Consider the following 17,588-nt stretch of genomic DNA (forward strand, 5'->3'; position numbering starts at 1 on the left):
CTTACCAATGTGGAAAAGTTCTCAAAAAATTTTAAGGTATAATGAAGGAACGAAGTTAATACAAGAAGTCTTAGCTTGAAAATATTACAGATATGTTCTTAGGAAGATGCACACCTATTTGGTCACAACAAATGGTCTAAACTGTCAATAATCATCATTGTCTAAAAAAATCACAAAAATCACTGATCACACAAAATTTGAGTACAGCAAATCTTATTGTTTAAAAATGCTAATAAATACATCTACCAATGAATTGAGTTGAATCAGTTTCTGAACTACTATGAATTCTAGTTTCACAGATTTGCATTCTAAAATCATTTTATCTCATATTCAGATTTTAAAAAGTAATTTATTTTTCTCTTTGGATAAGACAAGTCTCCCATAACTTTAGCTGGTGAATTCAAATCTCAGCCCTTTAATAATCTGAATGATGTAACCAGCAGTTAGACATTGTTAATAACTTTCATTAGAAATGTTGCTTTAAATTTGTTAAACATAGACACTCATATGTTTACTGTAGCACTATTCACCATAGCAAAGACATAGAATCAATCCAGATGCCCATCAGTGGTGGACTGCATAAAGAAAATGTGGCACATTTACACCATGGAATACTATGCAGCCATAAAAAAATGAAATCATGTCTCTTGCAGAAACATGGATACAGCTGGAGGCCCTTATCCTAAGTGAATTAACACAGAAGCAAAAAAACAAATACTACATATGCTCACTTATAAGTAGGAGCTAAATATTGCATACGCAGGGACACAAAGATGGAAACAATAAACACTGGATATTGTTAAAGTGGGGGAGGGTGGTGGGAAGTAAAGTTTGAAAAACTACCTATGATGTACTATGTTCACTACTTAGGTGAAGGAAACATTAGAAGACCAAACTTCAGCAGCATGCAATACACCCATGTAACAAACCTGCACAGGTAGCCCCTAAATCTAAAACAAAATTTTACAAAATGCAATATTAATGTTCAATGTAACATTTAAACTTAAAAAAGAAAATCTACATAATTACTTTTTTCACCTAAGTTACAATGGCAGACTGGAAGAATGTATGAATCACTGCTACTGTTCTTTCCTTTACAGTGTATAAAGTGTGTATAGATATAGATACATCAGCTCTCTCCCCAGGGGAAATGAAATGGCTGCTCACTCAGATAGTGCAGAAAGATACAGGAACTGAAACCCAACACTCCCCGAGACCTCAAAGTAAAACAGTATGACAGAGTACACCAGGATTTTGAATGAATTTCTTAAGTAAAAATAAAGTGAGCAAAAAGGAACACTGCCATCTAAAGTTCTGGGGTGGAAGTGCTGGGATGAGAACACAAGGAAAGTCAATATTAATGTCCCCTTCCCCCTGAACTAATTTAGGAAGCAGCCGCGTTGGGTGTAGCACTACATATGAAAGGCCAATGTGTTAAGGGAAAATTAAAAATTATCTGAGTGCCTATTTTTAATATAATAACCTGAAATAGCTTCTCTCCAAACCTAGGCCTCAGAAACTGGACTTGTTACACTTTGTATCATGCTTGTTGCCCGTTTAGTGTCATAGCATAGATGTTCAGTAGATGTAAATTGAATAGAATTGAATTCAGTCAACAAAATGACTTACTACAAAAGCAGTCAGTAAAAGTAAATAGAGGCGTCTCCAACACTTAAGTTGTAATATTTACTTTTGGAGCCACTAAAATCTAATGAATTATACACAATAAGAGTTTGATATTTCTTAACTCCTTGGACATCCATCTCCTGCCTCCACAGAAAGAAAATCTCTTCAACCAGGGGTCAGTAAACTATGACCCAATTCTGTCCACTGAATATTTTTAATCAATAAAGTCTTATGGGAACACAGTCTTACCCACTGGTTTATGTATTGTTTAGAGCTGTGTTTGCAGAGTAACAGCAGAGTTGAGTAGTTGCTGCAGAGACCATCTGGCTGTAGAAACTAAAACATTTACTATCTGGAAAATGATTCAATTCAATATTTACAATCTGACCCTTTCAGAAAATGTTCACAGATCTCTGCCTTAAAGTACACATGTGATTCTGAGTTAAAGACAATGTATTAATATTATTGACAATAATAAAAACAAATTTTACAAAATGAATCACTCTAACCTCTGCAATTAACAATAAAACTCAAGTAAAGGTACATAGAGAAACACACAATAAAAATGAAAACCCTGCTTGGCCTGGCATTAATTCCTGTTGCTTCCAAGAACAAAATTTCTTATTTGAAAAAAAAAAACAAAACAAAACTGCAGTTAATGCTATCAGATAAGTTCATCACTAAAAGAAGATTGTGTCAAATGCTCTATAGGTACGAAAAATATTTTGCAGTTCTGATTTTTTCATTGACTTTGAAAAAGTAATTTATTCATAAACTGCTTTAAACAAAGACCCCACTGATTACTGAGTTCAAACTGACCTGACCAGTTTACTTTCATCCAGCTTCTTATGTCTCATAAAGTTGTTTTTAAAAATTTCTGCTAAAACTACTACCTGAAGCACCACTAACAATATCATTTTGTCATAAAATTAAGGTTATTTCCCATAGGGGAAATAAAAAACTTGGTTCATTTTTCATTCCCATTTCACATGATTTATTTTTACATATTTTTAGCATTTTGAATTTTTTCCAAATTATCTGGCTGAAGTTGAACCCCAGGAGTCTTTTCAAACCATGTTGAGATTGTTCTAAATGAATTTAAAAGCTAAATATCAACTTCAAATATCTACTAGAAATAAAAATAATTTGATAGTGCCATTAAAGAGAGAATTAAATAATTCCTAAATTGATATACTTCACAAAAATCACAATCACTGAATTATAAGTGGAAACACAGTAATGAAAACATAAACACGCTTTTCTAACAGAATAATTGTGTAGAAAAGCTGATTTCAATAATGTAATAAAATTTCATTGTGAAATATTCATAATTTTGGTACATTTTTACCTGATGGGAAGTTGGGGCTTGGGAATTGAATGATTCTATAAAATTATTGGTGATCCACATTGGTATCTGTCACCTAGTGACAGTTACAAGCTGAATTCACAGATTTTACTGGCATTTTAGTATTTTACCAGTCTGCTTGCAATCTAATTAGCATATGTTGAGACTTTCACCATTTATGACTGAATAAACTCTTACTTTTACATAATTTCTAGCTATGTGTGAATAGCAGACCACATAATGCTATGCAGCAAATTAAATTTTAGATTGGTGTGTGTGTATGTGTGTGTGTGTGTGTGTGTATGCTTCACATCTCTTGCCTTAATGTTTCAGTTTTAAGAAAAGTAGGGTTTTTTTTTTGGTGTTACATATCTTCAAATGGTCTTTAGTATTCCCTGTCCCCATCCTTTGCCAAGGTTTCCTGACACTGGTAGAATCATATTTTTTTCTTCATAAGTTTTTTTTAAAACTCATCACTTAAAAAAAAAAATCTTTGTGAGGGCCATAGTATTATGCAACTCTGGAATTGTTAAATTCACTCAATAGTCATTTCATTCACGCACATTTTCTTGGTTCTTGCTATATGCAAAGAAAATCAGACACCTCAGTGTCTTTCATATCTTCTTCCTTTTCTTCCCCACAACTATGTCTTAGTGGCTTTGAATTGTCAACAGAGACACAAAGTATCTTTAAGACTGTTTTCCTTCCATTAGGAAATCATTCTTAAGATATGCAGTTATTTAGATCCTCTTAATATACTGCCACTCTTCAAGAACTCTATCACCAATCATATAAACCCAAACTGCTTCACCTTCTTTTCATATGAGCTTGTACAATTTGAGTTTACCTTACCTATGCAGGCATATTTTCCACGAGTCTCTGACATACAACCACAGTAGCATGGTACAGAGTTTAACAGCTAATAAGCTGTGGGTTTTGCCCCAAATAAGTTACTGCTGTGCCAAGATCTTGATTCCTGTCAGCTTAGAGAGCAGTTTTGAGGTCTTGGTGTGTTGTCCGTTCACCCTGGTTGACTCACAAATGTTATCATGTTTTGCATGTTTTAAAAAATGTTGGGAGACACTGGTGTGGCTATTGAAAATACAATTAGCATTATATTTGTTGTTCCGCCCATCTATACGTGTTAAATTACTTAATCTCTGTGTTTCAAGTTCATCATCAGTAAAATGGGAGAATAGTGATCACAGACTGTTAGTAAGAATTAAAGTAAATGATCAATTAAGTGATAATTATTAATAATCAATTATTTCATATGATTATTAAGTGTTGTCATTTAATTGATCACTTAATTTAATCCTTATTAATAGTCTATGACCACTCTTGTCCCATTTTATAGCATAATAGTCTACTAAAAGCAGTCTTTTTAAAAATTAATGGTCAGATGATTATTTCCTGAGTGTACTGCATTCTCTATATTAAAGTCTGTCTCTGAGAATTTCCTCAAGTATGTTCTTCATACCTTTGATATTTTCCCTCCTTTAATAACACCTCATCTAAATTAAGACTCATCTAAATTTCAGACTCACATCCCTAATTAAACAGCCCCTAGTTTTTCCTTCTCTATAATGCTCTCTCCTATTTCTTGAGCTGTCATTGCTCTTAAAGCATATACCACACATATAAACAGTCTCTGTTGTTTGTTAACTGTTTCATTCATGCAAGTTCTGGAATTATGAGCTGAATAAATTCATGTTTAATAATTTTGTGGAGGCAGGATCTTTCTGTGGATTTGTATTGATATTCAGAGTAATTTAAGTTATGAGAATGTTAAGAAGTCAGGATAAAGATGGCAAAGCACTAGACCATAATGGACTGGCTTTCATTAAGCTTCTATTTAAACATTTACAGAACATAGACCAAAAAAAGCCAGCTTAGTCAGAGGATATGGCAATTCTCAGAAGTTGTTACCAATGACCAGTGTTTTGTTTATGTTTGGGGAAAATTCACTTATAGTGAAAGTGAGAAATATGTGATCCTTTTATATACCATGAACCCTTTAATTTGCATTTAAGGAACTAAACTGAGGTGTAACAATTTTATACCCTATCTGAGCAACAGAGGAAGTCAAGCAAACTGATCTGCAGTAGAAAGGAGAAGTAACATACTTCATAAACAGAGAACAAGATGGACAGTAGTTAATATCATTCCGACTAACAGCTGTTTCCAGCTACTCTTACTGACATGGAGCCAGCATGCATTTTTGTACTTAAAACAAAAAGGTATTATAAGCCAGATTTCAAAGGTTTCCTTAACAAAAATGAAGATAGATATCCTAGGCCATCATTTAGCCTGAGATTTAAAATACCTTGAAAACTCAAGTTAAAAATACATTTATGATATAGGAATAAAAATATTTTACTAACAGATAATATTATTTTTGTAATCATAAGTTTCATCATTCTGAATATGTACTCTTTTTTTACATCTGCAGATGAGTGACAGTTCTTCATACATATGAGATTTTTAAAAAGTGTTTTGTTTTCTCAAAGGAATATTTTCAACTCAAAAAAGCTGCTACATAGCATGACTTCCTGAGTTTAATTTCATGCCCTAATTTGTCACCATTGACTTGGTCAAAACCTCAGACCATCTGCACAGAGCTGTAGGGAATGATCAACAACAAAGACAATGACATGGCAATGTCCCTAGCTTTCCTAACTATTTCTGGAGCTGATCCAAGAGTCGCAAGTAATCAGCCACATTTTTTTTCCCCCACCAGACATCACAGTGATGGAAAACAGCGGAGAAGAAGATAATGATCACCTTGCTTGGTCAATAATGAAAGCAGAGGAGGCCAAGTCTTATTTGAATTCATAGACATTGAATTCTGAAATGGATTGGGAAGGTGCTATTGGAATTGCTTCCCCTGGGTGTCTCATCCCCTCTGGAGATGGTTCGATGCCACTGATACTAGGATTTTAAATTCTGCTTGGGACTGAGGATTCCCACTGAGATTCTATTCTCATCTAGCCTAGTGGTTCAGTCTTATAGTGGGCCAGAGGCTCTTTGAAGACTTTCTGAGAGGTCTCCATGGGCTCTTGAAATACATTAGATTCTCCCATTCCCTCTATTGACGTGTGTAGCCCTAGGAGTCCCAGTCAGTGTATCTAGCAATAGAATAGATCTTTCTTATTTATCTTAAGATCAGTTCAGACTGTCCAAATCCTCCAAATCAGGAGAAATTAAAAGCTAGATTGTGTCTTTTAGGATAATCCCTTCCCTGTTAACCATCGCTTTACTGCCCTCTCTATACTCATTGGTTAGCTTAGAGGACCATGTATTTCTGCATAAAGGAAATGAGTTTCCCCAGTGCCATTTATCTTTCCAGATCCTACCTTACTATTTTGATGACTTGTAGATAAGTAAATAGATAATATGTATTGAATGAATATCCGAAGGTTATGATTTTCTCTACATTTGCATATGTCATAAATATTCATTTTATATCAGCTTTGAGATCTTTTGAGGTATATTTGTAAGACTGACAAAATTAAACTAGAGATATTTCTAAGCAAGTGTGCTTAAAGTTATTAGGCTAAATTTTTGTTAGCTGCATACGTTGAAGTAAAATGGCAAACAAAGGGACAGATAATAAAAACTCATTTGGCTTTAATATGTAGATATAATCAAAGAAATATATGTGGTCAGATACAGAAGAAGGCTTTCATATATATATAATAACAGAGCTATCAGAAAAATTATGCAGTTATAACCTTTTACTCTTTTTCTTTTCTGCATGTGGCAGAAATTCTTAATTCAAACTGATTTTCTGATCTTTTTTTCTTTTGTGATGGCTAAGTCTTTGAATTTTTGTAAGCTCATCCTCAACCATGACTTCCTTTCAATTTTGTCCACTCATTAATCTTATCTGGCTGAGCATTACATCAAAGAAAGTCTCAAGTTGCCATGGATAATTGACAAAGCAGGCACTTTATTTACAGATAACCAAAAATGCATTGAATTAGAAACATGCCTTTGCATATGAATTCTTCTACAAAGGCAAGTAAGTGAAAAACACTGATGTTTTACAGCAGTTCCAACCACATTGAGTGAAGAATGATCAATTTTTATTCATGTATTCACTCATTCATTCATTCAGTTAACAAATAATTTGTTGCATATGTATATATGCAAGGTTTTATAAGGTTCTATGATAAATATAAAGATGAATTAGTTTCAGTCTTTTTCCTTTAAGAAGTTTATACTATGACAGTTTATGCATCAGACAACTGCAAAATTAGGCAGGATGCATTTAAAATGGGATGTGTGCCATATCAAGTGCTGTTATATGCAAAGGAGAGAAAGATCATCTCAGATCTGGGGTCAGGGGAGGGTGGTTAAAGTTTAATGGAAGGTGTGGCATGGGAATTGGAATTGAATTCAGGGTAGAATCATGGCAGATGGAGAAGGATGTTGGTAGACTACACTAGGCATAGAAGATGTTTTCAGCCAACGCTTAGAAGTAGGATTGACTGGGTAATTTGGTAACATTATGTGGCCAAGTATGAAAAGAACATGAAAGTTCTTACTCCAACTAAATACAATATTTAGTACATATTTTGTATATTTATTTATTATATACAATGGATACCACATTATTATATACTAATATAATTAATAATACAATTTTAATAGTGAGATATCATGCTGAAAAATAAAGATTACACAGAGTCTTGTATTTCCCTCAGCCAGTGCCAACACACACACACACACAAACACACACACAAACTAACTTTAATTGTATTTGCTTGGAGTAGGAACCTAACACACAATTTGAATAAAAAATTAAGATTACATTTAAAAAATGGGCAAAGGAACTGAAAAGACATTTCTCTAAAGAAGACATACAAATGGTCAACAGTTATATGGAAAGGTGTTCAAAATCACTAATCATCAGAGAAATGCAAATCAGAGTCACAGTGAAATGTCACCTCACACCCATCAGAATGGCTATCATCAAAACACACACACACACACACACACACACACACACACACACACCCCCAAACCCAAACAAGATAAATGCTCCTGAGAATGTGGAGAAGTTGGAACCCTTGGACACTGTTAGGAATAAAAACGTGCAGAAGCTCTTTAGTTTAATTAGAACCCATTTGTCAATTTTGGCTTTTGCTGCAAAGAAACTACCATCAGAGTCAACAGGCAACCTACAGAATGGGAGAAAATTTTTGCAATCTACTCATCTGACAAAGGGCTAATATCCAGAACCTACAAAGAACTCAAACAAATTTACAAGAAAAAAACAAACAACCCCATCAAAAAGTGGGCAAAGGATATGAACAGACATTTCTCAAAAGAAGACATTCATACAGCCAACAGACACATGAAAAAATGCTCATCATCACTGGCCATCAGAGAAATGCAAATCAAAACCACAATGAGATACCATCTCACACTCGTTAGAATGGTGATCATTAAAAAGTCAGGAAACAACAGGTGCTGGAGAGGATGTGGAGAAATAGGAACACCTTTACACTGTTGGTGGGATTGTAAACTAGTTCAACCATTATGGAAAACAGTATGGCGATTCCTCAAGGATCTAGAACTAGATGTACCATATGACCCAGCCATCCCATTACTGGGTATATACCCAAAGGATTATAAATCATGCTGCTATAAAGACACATGCACACGTATGTTTATTGCGGCACTATTCACAATAGCAAAGACTTGGAATCAACTCAAATGTCCATCAGTGACAGACTGGATTAAGAAAATGTGGCACATATACACCATGGAATACTATGCAGCCATCAAAAAGGATGAGTTTGTGTCCTTTGTAGGGACATGGATGCAGCTGGAAACCATCATTCTCAGCAAACTATCGCAAGAACAGAAAACCAAACACCGCATGTTCTCACTCATAGATGGGAACTGAACAATGAGATCACTTGGACTCGGGAAGGGGAACATCACACACTGGGGCCTATCATGGGGAGGGGGGAGAGGGGAGGGATTGCATTGGGAGTTATACCTGATGTAAATGACGAGTTGATGGGTGCTGACGAGTTGATGGGTGCAGCACACCAACATGGCACAAGTATACATATGTAACAAACCTGCACATTACGCACATGTACCCTAGAACTTAAAGTATAATAATAAATAAATAAATAAATAAATAAATAAATAAATAAATAAAAGGAATAAAAACGGTGCAGCTGCTATGGAAAACAGCATGGAGGTTTTTCAAAGAATTAAAAATAGAAATACCATATGAGCAAGCAATCCCACTTCTAAGTATACAGAAGAATTGAAATCAGGACCTCAGATAGGTATCTGAACTCCCATGTTCACTGCAGCATTATTGACAAGAGTGAAGCTATGGAAACAACCTAAATGTCCATCAATTTATCAATAGAGAAAGAAAATGTGGTATAAGCCGGGCGAGTGATTCATGCCTGTAAACTCAGCGTTTTGGAAGGCCGAGGCAGGAGGATTGCTTGACCTCAGTTTGAGACCAACCTGGGTAACACAGTGAGACCCTGTCCTCACTAAAAGTAAAAAATAAAATAAAATTAGTGGAGTGTGGTGTCATATGCCTGTAGTCCCAGCTACTTGGGAGGCCGAGGCAGGAAGGTTGCCTAAGCCCGAAAGATTGCAGTTGCAGTGAGCTTTGATCATGCCACTGCACTCCATCCTGGGCAACAGAGTAAGACCCTGTCTCCAAAAAATGTGGTATATATACACAATGAAATATTATTCAGCCTTAAATAAAGAAGGAAATACTGCCATTTGCTACAGGATTGGCTGTTCATTGGATGAAACTTGAGGAAATTATGCTAAATGAAATAAACCACTCACAGAAGGATAAATATCACATAATACAACTTATATGAAATGTATAAAATAGTCAAACACAAAGAAACAGGGAGTAGAATAGTGGCTGCCAAAGGCTGGGGAGAGGGGAAAATGGGAAGTTGTTATTCCATGGGAGTAATTTTTGATTACGCAAGACGATGATTCAGTTCTAGAGATCTGCTGTACAACACTGTGCCTATAGCTAACAGTAAATACCGTACTCCACACTTAAATTTATTAAAAGGGTAAATCTCCTGTTAAGTGTTTTTTTGACCACAATAAAGATAAATAAAGTATTTGCCCATAAAAAGTAAAATTATTAGAAGGATTAATTTGGCATGTTAGATTAGAAAGAAAAGGGAAAACAGGGAGAGACTATTACAATAGTCAAAGTCAATAACAATGAGAACAAAAGCTAGTGTCATAGTGTGAGAATGAAACGGAAAAAGAGAACAGATATTTTATAAACTTAGAGTTGGTAGAACTTAGGCATCAATTTGGGAAAAGGAAAGGGGACGAGCTATGGAGGAAGAGAGCAAAGGATGGACCAAGCTGACTTTGGGCTTTCAATTAAGCTCCTGGGGATAGATGCTCAAGAGTCATCTATTGGCTGGGTGCTGATGGCTCACACCTGAAATCTCAGCACTTTGGGAGGCCGAGGTAGGGAGATCACAAGGTCAAGAGATTAAGACCAGCCTGGCCAACACTGTGAAACCCCATCTCTACTAAAAATACAAAAATTAGCCAGGAGAGGTGGCACGTGCCTGTAATCCCAGCTGCTCGGGAGGCTGAGGCAGGAGAATCACTTGAACCCAGGAGGCGGAGGTTGCAAGGAGCTGAAATTGCATGACTGCACTCCAGCCTGGGTGACAGTGTGAGACTCTGTCTCAAAAAAAAAAAAAAAAAAAAAAAGAAAAGTCATTTATTTACAGGGCCTCTGAGCATTTGTTTGCCCCCACAATTACCACTTGAAAACAATCATGCTCATAATTTGATTTTTGACTTAGTTACTCAGCGTGGAGACAGTAGTCTTGAAAAGAATAAGGAAGTAGTCCAGACTTTCTCAGAGCTGCTACTCTGTTGGGTTTGAGATAGTTCAACGAATGATCATATTTAAAAGATACTTCTCAAAATAGCAGTAAAATTACAAACATATAATTTGTTAGGTTGGTACAAAAATAATTGCAGTTTTGCCATTACTTTTGCACCAATCTAATAAAATGTGGTTCCTTCCTCTTTCTAATTTACATTTTCCCAGTGTGTAGGGAATCCAGAATGATTCTGACATAACTTAATTACCCCAATTATTATTATTATTATTTGAGATGGAGTCTTGCTCTGTCGCCTAGGCTGGAGTGCAGTGGTGCAATCTCAGCTCACTGCAATCTCTGCCTCCTGGGTTCAAAGGATTCTCCTGTCTCAGTTTCCGGAGTAGCTGGGATTACAGGTATGCACCACCAGACCCGGGTAATTTTTGTATTTTCTTTGTAGAGATGGGGTTTCACCATGTTGGCCAGGCTGGTCTCAAACTCTTGACCTCAGGTGATTCGCCCTTCTTGGCTTTCCAAAGCGCCGGTATTAGAGGCATAAGCCACCACGCCTGGCCCTTTCCCAATTATTTACCTTTCAAATAGGACAAAATATAATTTTCTGGAACCAAATGAAAATGCCTTACAAAAATAAAATTACAAAAGCTTATTTATTCAGAATCCTGACAGAATGGAATTTCCAGTTAGGCAAAACCACTGAGACTTTTTTCTGATACCTTTCATTCTCCAAAAGCTGTGTATGAAGTGTAAACTCTGTCATTGAGTGATATAATGTAAAACACAGTATAATCTTAATTTAAAAATTACATTCATGGAAAAAGGTTACAAGGAAACATCAAAATCGAAATAGTGATGCTGCAGTTAAGTTTATATTAAAATAGTAGTTTTCTCTATTTTTAAATTTTATTTCTAGTAAATACAAACTAATAATCAATACAAATATTAAAATACAAAGATTATATTTTTCTAATTCTACTTCACTTTTTTCTCATTCTTTAATTAATAGATTCATGAATAAATTTGATAGAGTTATATATCTGAACGATTTGGAAACATGCCATGAGTTATCAGTAGATACTGAGTTGGGTCTAGTTCCCTTCCTGTCCAGCTTCCAGAGTAACTTTTGTAGCATTTTGTTTCCATAGTAACCAAAAGACTTCTACATACTGTCATTTATGTTTTTACAGAAATATAAACTTGCAGGTGCCAACCCTACAATTAATTTTATATCCCAATATACTTAGTCATTGCAAGGACAGAAAAGTATTTTCTGCTCCCCTCCTCCTTCAGATACACTGATATTCTAGGAATATATTGTATTATCTGAATTTTAAGTATATAAAACATATTTCATGTCAGCTATGGTATACATCTATATTCTATGCAAGTGTGTGTATTTAGACATTCTATTTAGGTATGTGAGATTCTGCTACAGTTTCCCAGAAGATAAAACTGGTTTACCTTATCATCTGCCATTGAAAGCCAAGATTGCACCACTGCACTCCAGTCTAGGTGACAGAGCAAGACTCTGTCTCAAATAATAATAATAATAATAATTGGGGTAATTAAATGATGTAAGAATCATTCTGGATTCCCTATACACTGGGAAAATGTAAATTAGAGGAAGGAACCACATTTTATTTGATTGGTGCAAACGTAATGGCAAAACTGCATCATTTGCATTTTCAAATCCCTGCATTTGTAGGTTTGTTTGACTCTTCTCAACACTCTTCACTGTCTGTTGAGCCTTTTGCAATGCCTGTCCTTCATTTTGTCTCCTTGTCCTTTCATTATCTTTTGACCTTTATCCTTCTTGGTCAAAATTTTTCATTATGAAGTACAGTCATGCCATGCATCCCTTAATGACAGGGATATGTTCTGAGAAATGCCTCGTTAGAAATGCCATCATTGTGTGAACATCACAGAGTGAACACACACAAACCTGATGGTGTAGCCTACTCCACACCTAGTCTACCTGGTAGAGCCTGTTGGTCCCAAGCTACAAACCTGTACCACATGTTGCTGTACTGAATACTGTGGACAGCTGTAACACAACAATAAGTATCTGAGCAACTAAACATAGAAAATGTACAGTAATGACAAGTGTAATAAGCAGTATCCTGTATAGTGTGCTTACCATGAAAGGAGCTTACAGAACTGGAAGTTGTTCTGGATGAGTCAGTGAGTGATGGGTGAGTGGCTGTGAAGGTCTAGGACCTTACTGTACACTACTTTAGACTTTATAAACACTGTACACTTGGATACACTCAATTTATAAAAAATATTTTTCTTCTTTCAGTAATAAGTTCACCTTAGCTTACTTTACCTTTTTTATTTTATACACTTTTTAATGTTTTTAAACTTTTTGACTCTTTTGTCATAACACTTAGCTTAAAACAGAAATAAATTGTTTAGCTGTTGAAAAAATGTACTTTCTTTCTATTCCTATTTTACAAGCTTTTTCTATTTAAAAATTTTTTGGCTGGGCGTGGTGGCTCATGCCTGTAATCCCAGCACTTTGGGAGGCTGAGGCGGGTGGATCGCCTGAGGTCAGGAGTTCAGGACCAGCCTGGTCCACATGACGAAACCCCGTCTCTACTAAAAATACAAGAAATTAGCTGGGCGTGGTGGTGGGCGCCTGTAACCCCAGCTACTTGCGAGGCTGAAGCAGGGAGAATCACTAGAACCCAGGAGGTGGAGGTTGCAGTGAGCTGAGACCGCACCACTGTACTCCAGCCTGGGCAACAGAGCAAGACTCTGTCTCAAAAAAATTATATATATATATATAATTTTAATATTATAAAATTATTTATATTTAATATAAAATTAAATATTAAATATATATATTTAATTTTACTTTTTAAGCTTTTAAAATTAAAAACAAAGACAAAAACATACACATTAGCCTAGGCCTACACATATATGCAGTCTGTCCTTGATGAAAACACACATACATGCACACACAATATACACATATACACACAAACACATATGTGTGTATTTAGTATGTCAAATAATTTTTAACAGAAGCTCAGCAAACAAATGCTCACCTCCTTTATTCTGCTTTGTGTTTTTACTGTCCTTTCACAGATTTGTTAGGTTCCTTTTCCCTAAAGCCCTCTACCTATCCCCATGCACAGTGAACACACTCTATTGCAATTGATTGTTTTATTATCTGTATTCTCTACTTCAGTGGTTTCCAAACTTTACCATGCATCAGACTCACAGGGAGGGTCAGTTAAAACCTAGATGGCTAGGTTCCACACCCAGCATTTCTGATTCAATAGATCTGGATTGGGGCCTCATAATTTGCATGTTTAAAAACTTCCGAGGTGATTTTGATGCTACTAGTCCAGGGACTCTACTTACAGAATCATGGATTTAGAGCTTCCCCCGCAAAGTGTCATTTGAAAATGAATTGCAATTTTCCATACCAATGAGAAATTTGAGGTCATTCCAAGATGAAGGCTGTTGAAAGCCACTGTATTTTCTACTTCCATCAATAAGTGTGTCAAGTTTGAGAACCATTGTCCTATATTTTAGATGGCTTCAGGAGCTGAAGGAAAATAAATTTGTACCAGTTGCTAGCCCCCAGCTTTCTTTTTTGGTGTGTCTAAATTATAAGAGACACACTCAAGGAGACCTCCTGTTCCATATATATTTTTGCTATACACGCACATGCACACACACACACACACACACATACACACGTATCTTTTGGGCATCAATTTGTTCACCTCAGATTAGGCTAGAAATCAGTGGTTCTCAGCTTTCGGTTGCTCATTAAAATTATCTGGCATGCTTCTAAAAATGTACCCATGCTGAAGCACCACTTTCAAGCCATCTAGAGGGAATCCTGGCAGCGTTAAAAAAAAATTCCCAGGTGAGTGTAACACGCAGCCTAGGTTGAGAACCACTTGGTGAGATGATGTCTCTGGGCTTTTCTAGCTCTAACTGGTGGACTTTTGAGACTGTGGGATGCTGATTGGAACAAGGAGTCCTCTGATGTGCGGGGCATTTTGACAGTATATATGGCTTCTATTTCATTCCGGTAATGATTATTTTTTCCTTATTCCTCTTTTTTTTTTTTTTCTCCATTGTGACCCTCTTACTGTGTGGCAAAACATTTTAATTTGGTTACACCCCCAGAGAGTCATGATCTAATTTAGATAAAAGAGTTTCTAAAATAAAGACATCAGAATTTGTTAAAGTGGGCCTCAGAGGGGCCGAATAAGAACAAGCTGGTAAAAATCAGGCAGAACATGGAGAGGTTTTGATTAGCACTTGTTGGGTAACCTTCAGGGAAAGAAGAAAGTTCTCAGTTTAACGTCGACACTAAAATCTATCGCCAAACACAGACACTTCTGAATTATGACATCTTCAGTTCTGCATAAACCTGGAAGTGAATGAAGGAGAACTAATATGCTCCTGGAGTGCTTGTATCTGACAGAGGTGGGAAGGAGGATACTGTGCCGTGTGTAGGGCTGTCAGGGTGCTAAGAGCAAAAGACAACTCGTTGAGGTCTCTGCAAGGGCATTTTAATTTCTGAACCAAATTAGATACCGGTATTTAAATTTACCTACTTAAATACCAACTGCAGAAGATCTGAAATAAATATACAACTACTCTGCAATAGTTATAGGGAAGATGATAACCTAACTGTGGTAATTAGAAATGGAGAAAATGTTCAAGCTACATATAAATTCTCAGCTATATATCCTGATTTGGTAGCAACAAACACTGTACCCAGTATTCATGTTTATACACACAATGTTTATTTTCTGTTTGTATAAATGTATAGGGGATCTAAATTTAATGCACACACAATAGTTTTAAAAATGAATTGTATGTGTGAGAAAAGAGAGAAGGTGTTTCTTTTTTTTTTTTTTTAAGACAGAGGAGGAATTTCATATTGCTAAACAGATACAAATTCATTAAAGGAAGCACATAGTTCAATGTAACTGTAATTCTGGACACATATTGTTCTTAAATTAAGAAGTAGATAAACTCTATCTAATTCATAATCCTTCCTCTTCAATATTTTGCACTTCTATATGATTGGATATTCAACAAACTAGAAATTATCAAGGAAAAGATAAATGGAGCACAATATAGCCTCATAACATGTAAATACTGACCCATATCTGAATGAGCATCATACTTCCATCTATTTTTGCTAGAAATTTTCTGAGATTAGAAAATTCCTGGTTGATATTCAAATCTACTTTAATATGGTTTTTAAAGCAATGTCTATTTTTCTTAGTTTCTATCTAAAGGCACCACTTGTTAAATAATTGGCCCTCAGAATACATGCTATTTCTAAAAACTGGAGTGACATGTTTAGCTAAATTAGAAACTAATTAATCAATCCATTTGGTTTTGGTCATGTAAGATAATTTGCCAGTCAAGATAATCAGTATTATTGATGATACTGTCATTTCATCCCTGGAAAGATTATCTCCCAAACTGAAAACAACCAGAAAAAAAAACCTGCTAAGAACAAGGCATATCTTTAAAATATATAAAGAAAAGACAAAATGCCATTTCTACAATTTTTTCAAGTTATTTTTCATAAGTTGTGTGTGTGTCAGTGTCTTAATTCATTTTTTATCCATTCAAAGTACAAATTACTGAGCTAAAATGCTGTATAAAATAATACTAAACATTTATAACATAAAATGTGGCGTCATAAACAATTTTTCTTCTCTTTGTTGGAGAAATGCTTACTCTGCAAAGCACAGTAGCACAGGGTATATCTGAATATCTACTGACAACTGCAGTGATAAAAAGTATTCATATCAAGGAAATAAATTAGTTTGAAAACATTGAATTATGCTAGTAATGTATTCATTTGCAAAGCACATACCATTTTTCTCATTTTATGATCCTATAAATAAAGAGAGAGCCATTTTACCTTTTTCAAGTCTGACCACTCCAAGTAGAAAGAAAAGTTGGAAGCAAGATGTCCTGACTCTACGTTGAGTAGTCCCAAGGAACTCAGCTTTGGCAGGTTACCAACAAAGTTCACACCTATATTTCCTACCAACTCAGATTTTATTAAAATCAACAGGAGAATGGTTGGTCTTTGTTCTGACAAGACTCAGCAAAACCAAGGCAAAAACATAAGAGAATAAATCTGAACTTTCCTAAGAGTCTGTTACCTCTTAGAAATGAATGCTTCATTCGGTTGCTTAGTGTAACCTTTCTCACCTGAATACTGAAGACTGAACAGCTTATCTTTCACCTGTAGAACAGACTTTGACAATAGAATGTCAGTCTCATTTTTGTACAGAAAAAATAATAGGGAGAAGTAACTGAATAAGTAACAAAAGCTGAAAAAATATCTATTACTGAGTGAATATAAATCTAGGACCAACAGGCAGAAAACATGAGTCTGACTGATTGAATATTGGATATTAAATATTAAATGTGACAAAGAACTTTCTCACATTTAGAGACTCTGAAAAGAAAAAGGCTGCCCCAGGAAACACTATGTTCAAGGATGTGATAGATGATAACGTGTGCTACTGTTCCAAGGGTTTGCCAAGAGCCAATGGGAAAGTGACCTAGACGATATAAACTCAGTCTTCCCAATGACTAAATTGTCTGAAAGATTAAGGTGAAGGGAAGTGTAATTTTTTTCTCTAAATAAATGTTGAGAGCAAAGCTACTCATTAAAATATAATTTTACTCAAAAATTTTATTTATAATGCACATTTTTCTTTGTT

The 17,588-nt window shown here is 35.4% G+C and overlaps 1 protein-coding gene across 30 annotated transcripts in view; it reads right to left on the reverse strand.

Moving 5' to 3' along the window:
- MARCHF1 (membrane associated ring-CH-type finger 1) overlaps window positions 1-17,588 on the reverse strand; it is an 830,557-nt gene that overhangs the window by 61,470 nt on the left and 751,499 nt on the right. The gene's annotated exons all lie outside the window — the stretch shown is intronic.

This window comes from Macaca fascicularis, chromosome 5 (genome assembly GCF_037993035.2).
Source record: "Macaca fascicularis isolate 582-1 chromosome 5, T2T-MFA8v1.1".
NCBI lineage: Eukaryota > Metazoa > Chordata > Mammalia > Primates > Cercopithecidae > Macaca > Macaca fascicularis.